The sequence below is a fragment of the Balaenoptera physalus genome (genome assembly GCF_965194825.1).
Source record: "Balaenoptera physalus genome assembly, chromosome: 10".
Lineage (NCBI taxonomy): Eukaryota > Metazoa > Chordata > Mammalia > Artiodactyla > Balaenopteridae > Balaenoptera > Balaenoptera physalus.
In genome coordinates, this window is record NC_138889.1 from 32,170,410 (window position 1) to 32,177,684 (window position 7,275).

Genomic DNA, 7,275 nt, shown 5'->3' on the forward strand with positions numbered 1-7,275 from the left:
CATCCAGGAAGCGCCTGTCAGATTTGAGCCTCCGAAAAAAAACAAAGAAAGTTAATTTTCTTTACCCTGTTATTACCTTCGAAGTAAACATATCTAGCAGAGAAAAAAAGTTTTTAAGCACAAAACCTGAGAAAATAGATTTAAAGTAACACTACCTTTCAATGCAAGGGGTTAGGCTGTCTGAGATAACACAAAAGATGGTTTATCAGGTCAGACTCTTGTGAATTTGACATCCCATGCAGATTCAAGCTTTAATAATAATTTTAGGGATACAAGTAACCACAAAGCAGAGCCAAAGCAGAGAGTGATTCAGGATCACGACTGCAGGTCCCCAGGCCCTTTCTTACTGCATGAAGTTGTGCTTTGGTTCAGATTACCATAGGAGGTCTCTGAGTTGTGTATGCAGAGATATTACTTACAGAGAAAGGTGTTATTTCAGTCATGAAACATCTCCATTTTATATTCAGATAGGTATTTAAAGCAAATGACATTTCCAAGGAATTATACCTGATAAATTCATGTATTCTAGGTTTGTTTTCCATAATTAATTCTGGAGACATCAGATATATTTTGCTAGAAGTCTTCCTTTGATAAAGACTCTTTTGCAAGTAAATATTATTGTTTTCCAGGAGTTCTGTCAGCTAGGTTACCTTCTTTCTTTCTTGGAGGCATCTCCTCAATCCCACCACAAGCGGAGAGAAAGAATTGGAGACCTGTTCCTTATTTTCTTCTCACTACATACAGGACTTTCAAATCAGGTGGCCAAAGACACATTCTGCTGTGCTTCCTGGAGTTTAGGGATAGAACAATTTGGAGCTCATGCTCAGAAATGCCTAAAAGTAAGAGGCTACCTAGAGTTGGCCCAGAGGGGAAGAAGATGATTCAGAGGGAGAGAGTTATACTCCCAAAGGCAGAAGAAAAACTGGACTTGGTTGGAATCAAAGGAGACATTACCCAAAAGGGAAAAGATGCTTCCAACAGAGGGATCCTGTGTGGGGTAGACTGCCTGAAGCTGGAGGCTGAGGGGGAAGCCATAAGAAACCAGCTGAAGAAGTATCAAGGCATCATCCTCAGAGAACTTTAGGTACAAGATCTTCAATGGTCACCATTCTAAAAATCCACCTATCCAAGAGTACAAGTTAGTATTTGGACCTCTGTTGTGTGCAGAGGGCTCCAGAGTCAGATACACAGCTGTTCCAGTGAGATACAATCCTCCCCACCCCCTCCCTCTCTCCTCCGACTCTGTAGAGCCAGAGGCATCTGATGAATGGACAGGGAGCCCTGGGAGAGCAAGTCTGAGGAAAGAGAGATTGTCACACCCTCCTTCTTCACCAGGTCAGGAGCCAGCTGCGGGCAGGGAGTTTTAAATCCATGAGACTTTGATGATAGATAAATGATTAGGGTTTTTACATGATTGGTAAATACCTGACTGACAGTGTTATGGGAACTGTCTAAGATTTTATCTAGTTAAAGAGAGGAAAGAGCCTGCAGAGGGGGTTTAAAACAAAAGGTTTGAAAAATAGTAAAACTCTGTGCTTGCATCTGAGCAAGTTTTGATGATCCAATAAATGAGTTATACGTGCACACCAAAATATCCTTGATTCATTGTTATTTGTGTACAAGGGGTGTGTGTGTTTACATGTGTGTATAATCTGTGTGTGTACATAAGTTTTCCTTGTTTATTCCCCTTGGTGGTAGTGGGAATTAATCAGTAATCCACACCATGCTTGAGAAACTATACAGTTCTTTAGGCAAGAAGGTGTTTGGGAGAGAAACTGTATTTATTAATGTAATATGCAATTTATTCTCCACTTATGAGAAAATGATTCTTTAAATGAGAAAAAAAGTGTTCCTTGCTTACAAATAAATGCTGGATAATTTGACCTTTACCTGAGGAAACTTTACAGAGCTCAGTAAGCATTAAGACCCTTCCTGATGCATGAGTATTATCTTTTTTCACAGGTAGGAAAGAGCAGAAAGGATTCGGTCTGAAGATGATTTGCCCCAAATCCTCAGTCATCTTCAAGAGAAATAAAATCTATCGTTTCTTTGACTCTAAAAAATGTGCTTCAAAGAGATACACAAACACTTTTCTTTAATGCAAGTTTGATAAAATGCTATGTTTAGGTTTATTTTCAGTTGTCAGTTTCTCTTGGGCTTCTTTTGTTAAAGAGCTTTGATTCACTTTCTGCATCAGAGTCAACCATCTGCATACAGGTATCTCTCACTGGAACAGGCTCCTGTCACTTCCATTTTGCTGTCACACTTCCTATAAGTGCTCAGAGAATTTCAACATAAAATGATTCCCCTGTTCTCCAAGAAGAAAGTAGAAAAATCTATGCAGCGAGTAACAGGAGTTCTAATTATTTCTGTAGAAATTGACCAAAGAAGTAGGCCCAAATAATAGGAAAAAAAAAAAAAAAACACCTGATTTGCTAAATCTCAAAATTGATGATTGATAAAGGGCTGATGGCTGTTGATGTAGAAGGCTTTCATTTGGATTTATATGTGAGACCCCATTGATATCAATATTGACTAGTAAGCAAGGATGCAAATTCTAAAGATTAAGAAAACTGACAATTTACTTTCTTCAAAACAATACAGTATAAAAACAAAAACTTTAAAAGTGTATATATTTAAAGAAAATACTTTCAATCTAATATGTTATGAGAAAAAATTAGAAGAAAAGTGATAGAGAATCAATGTATTCTGCTTATTTTTATCCAGTAGTCCTTATCTCACAACTTAGAATTTCATTTTTAATATATTGAACACGTTAAAGGGAAAGAATAATTATATATCAGAATAATTATTATATCAGTTTCCAGGTTCTGCAGTTTTTCAGATTATTTTTTGTAACAATTAATATCTTTTAATCCATAATATGGATATTCCACAGGAGAAACTTTCATAAGAACTTATTACCCAATAATTAAGTATACTTTTTCAGATTCAAACTATGGAAACCCTGAAAAAGCTATTGTGCTAGGCAGAACTTTTGGTTTTTGATTAACAGTGAAGCAAATGCGATTGAAGCAGATTATAACATGTAATCACATATTGGCTGAACAGATGCTTAAGAATGTAACATCTGAAGCTCCCTACTTATCATTCACAATGCAAATTTAACAACATACAAAGTCTCGAGAGAAAAATACATTTTTGTAATGTTATAATCTCTGTGTCTATCATAAACACTGGAGCTTCCTTAAAAAGTGGAAAATGTTTAAATGATCTGTTAAATAAGAGGTGATGTTTTAATAAAGTAGGACATTGGCTAGATGAAGCCTATACATCTGGCTTAGTTTGAAAGCCACTTTTACATCTTCCCCTATTTGGATCCTTTTATTTGCTGATGGCATTGCATTCACCCTGCCATTTCCACAAACACACAAAAAAAGCATCTCATCCATTTCAAATCCTGTTGACTCATGGGGAAATGCCCTAGATTTTTTTTCTCACATCCAGATGCACTGTAGTACTAGTTGCTTCTCTTCCAAAAAGAGTTGCACAAATGTTGAATTTTGATATAGGTAAAAAGAAGAACAAGCTTAAAATTATTTTGCCTTCCCTAGAGCACTGCATGTGAACTAGATTACAACCTACGACTCTTTGCTGTGCGGAGGAGAGGTCATAACAAGAATGAATGTCACACTGTCCTAGCCCTCCAGTTCGATGAGCCATGAAGTGCATACACTGGACATGCACACATACATTCACTAAATATCCATGCTTGTATGTCTATCTGTGCATTTATAATACATGTGTCTCTATATGTGTCTCACAGAATTAATGAACTCATGTTTTATTCAATGGTTATTATAGATTTGCTTGGAAAGTTTTCCTGACACTGCAGCAACCAGGTCTTCTCCATTTCTACAATGCTCAGAAAACCTTAGGCCAAGACCATAATTATGGAAGTCCCATGTACAGTTAGTAGAGTGTTAACGCTCCCAAGGAAAGAGCATTCATTTACTCCTTCAGTATTATTTCTTGAGTGATCCTTTTGTGCCAGATGCTGATTGAGGTCCATTGTGAGCAAGGGGACATACAACACTGTAGAGGGGGCACTCAAACCCTGATTGAAATTATAATACCTAAGCACTGAGTTACTAGATGAAGTCATAAGCCCCCAGTCAACCCCACAGGAAAACATGAAAAAAAAGGTTACAGCAGATCAGGATAGCAGGACTAAAGTATCAATAATTTTCTAATCATCCTTGATTACAGAATGCTAAACAGTCTATGCACCAAGTGTGATCAGTGGTCAAAACTAAATTTGTTCTTGTATATTCATTATTAGTCGTAATGTTTTATTTAACTGTTTGATAAGTTCAGTTCATATGTCAGTGTGAAGAAGTTATCTCCAGCAAACTCCTTTTTGCCCTGAGCATTGAGGGAAGACTATCAGGTAGATTTAGGTTGTAATAGCTACACCTAAATCCACACGGCTCTAATAAGCATGGTCACTAGTCTAGCCTTGGGCAGACACAGACCCCCCCACACCCGGCCCCCAGGCTGGATCTACATTTACTTGACTATTGGTAGAAAGGAAAGAAAAGGTTAACCTTTTGACTTCCTATAAAAGGATGGTCATAAACTGAGTCAGAAGAGATCTAATAGAAGAGATCAATAAAGTGCTGGTGTGGATGGTGATAATAACAGTTTACAGATGCTTGGAAGCCCATGAGTCATCATCATTAATTTAGCTCCACATGCGTGTATGCGGAGTAATAGGATTCAGACAGGCCTCTGAGGGGAAGATCTATCATATTGATCGAGAGCAGCCGGCAGGAAGATGGGCTTTCGGGTCTCATGTCTGACAGCATTATGATGCAGTGGAAGACAATCGATGGAGCCCTCCCGTCTAGCTGGACTGCCCACTGCTTTGAACACAGCCTCACATTATGACCTCCTCACTCTCTGGTCCACTTTTAGCCTGAAACTCTGCATCAAGTCACCTGCCCCCTCTCCAGCCCTGAGAGCGGGCTTCTGTCTGAGGAGTAACAACCCTCTTTTGTGCTTTATGCTAATACATGGAACCCTACTTTGTTCTTTGGGCTTGGATTTCTCAAATTTCTCAACAAATTAAATGTCCATTTCTTTTAGAAATGTGGCTTTGCCCTTGGTTTCTGTCATTTCTGTTTCCTGCCAGGGCTTGAAAGCTGGCCTCTGAACCCCAGGTGGCTGGGCTCCTGCTCAAAGACTGTCATGCCTGCCTGCCTGCCTGCACTTCCCAATGTCACCTGGTGCTAATTCTCCATCACTAAACTCTGCCACTGGTTTGGGGGGTACCATTGCTTCAAGCCGGAATATAGATGCTAACTGTCTACCAAGTATCACTTGTGATTTAGAGCTGCTGTCACCAGACGCTGAATTCTGTGAAGTGTTCTAGGTGGTTGCTCTGCTTCCACAAATAGGTTGTCTTTTACATCTTTCTCTCTACCTGATATAGTTAACTAGGCCAAACCCAGTTCTGCCTTGGAATGTATCAATAAGAGGGGTAGGAGATGCAAGTTGTCCTTGACCTTAAGAAGGACCATTAATAACAGCAACTACAATCTAAAACATTCATTAATTCAATGATTATCTTTTATCGGCTACTACACGCTAGATGTTGGAATCAGAGCAACAACAGCAAAAAAGACAGGACTCCCACTCTCACGGAGCTTATATTTTTAGGCAAGCATGCACACATGCATGTGTATGATGTTGTTATTGAAAAGAGGGACAATCAAAACAAGTATTGGGTTATAAATAACACAATGTAGAGAGTTTAAAGAGCTACTTCAAACTGGGTGGTTACGAAGTCTCCCTGAGAAGGTGACATTTGAAGTGACATAAAGAAGCCAACCATTGGATGACCAAAGGGAACATATTTCCAGAAGGGGGAAAAACTGGGCAAAGGTTCAAAAACAGGAATGAACCTGAGGATCTGTGATTCAGATCAGAGGGGCTGGAGATAGTGGACAGGAAAGAAGTGATTAGAATGAGGCTGGATCTTGAGTGGCTTTATGAATCATGATGATAGAGTTTGAGTTAAATTTAAATACAATAGGAAGGCATTTGAGGATTTTAAGGAGGGCAGTAACTTGATTGCGTTATATTTCAAAACGAGCACAGCACCTCTGGGCAGACCGTGGATGTATATGAAAGTCCTGAGAGGCAGCTGAGATTCCTTAGGAGGTTATTGGATAGTCAAGCAAGAGGGATGGTGCTTTGAACTAGGCTATGTAAACATAAATGGAGAAAAGTAGAGGTAGAATCTGCAGGACTTATGGAAGGATTTGATGTGGGATCATAAATCTTAGATTGTTATCTGGAGCAAAAGGACTGAGGATGGTGTCATCTTCTGAGGATGGGAAAAACTGAAGGGAAAAGCAGATCTGAAGGAGAAAAATCAAGTGTGCTTTTCTGGCTGTATAGGTTTGAGTTGCCTGTTAAACATGATGTAACTATGAAGAGTAGGCAGGGTGTATATGAATCTGAAGGGCTGGGAGATGTAAGGGGTGAAGATGAAGCATTGGGAGCTCTGAAATAAGAGAGAAACTATATGTTAGTCTTTGACCCTGGTTCCTGACATAGAGCTCCTAAATCCCTTGGAATTTCCCGGGTGATAGTATTTTTTGTTTTAATGAGGTGACCCTTGGTAGTCTCCTGGATAGCTTCCAGATGGGAACTGATGATCAGAAAGACCAAACCATTATTAGATGCTTGGAACTTTCAGCACCATCGCCCATCCTTCTGGAAGGGGAGAGGAGCTAGAAATTGAGTTAATGATCAATCATGCCCAGGTGATGAGGTCTCCATAAACATCCCAAAATTACAGGATCCTGAGAGCTTATGGGTTGATGAACACATCTACATGCTAGGAGGGTGGTGCACCCCAACTCCATGGGGTAAGAAGCTGCTGTGCACAGGACCTTCCCAGATCTCACCTTATGTATCTCTTTATCTGGATGTTCATCTGTATCCTTTATCATATCCTTCATTATAAAATAGGTTGTTAAATATAAGTAAGTGTTCCTCTGAGTTATGTGAGCTGCTCTAGCAAATGATCAAACCCAAGGATGAGGTCATGGGAATCCCAGTTTATATCCTCTGGGTCAGAAGTACAGGTGACAACCTGGGACTTGCTATTGGCATTTGAAGTGGGGGGAGGGGAGAGGCAGTCTTGTGAGACTGAGCCCTTAATCTATGGGTAATGATGCTGTCTCCAGGTAGATAGTGTCAGAATTGAGTCAAATTGTAGGACATCCAGTTGGTGTCAGAGAA

General features: G+C 39.6%; 1 long non-coding RNA gene across 1 annotated transcript in view; it reads left to right on the top strand.

Moving 5' to 3' along the window:
* Positions 1-7,275, top strand: part of LOC309636701 — a 76,040-nt gene that overhangs the window by 46,508 nt on the left and 22,257 nt on the right. The gene's annotated exons all lie outside the window — the stretch shown is intronic.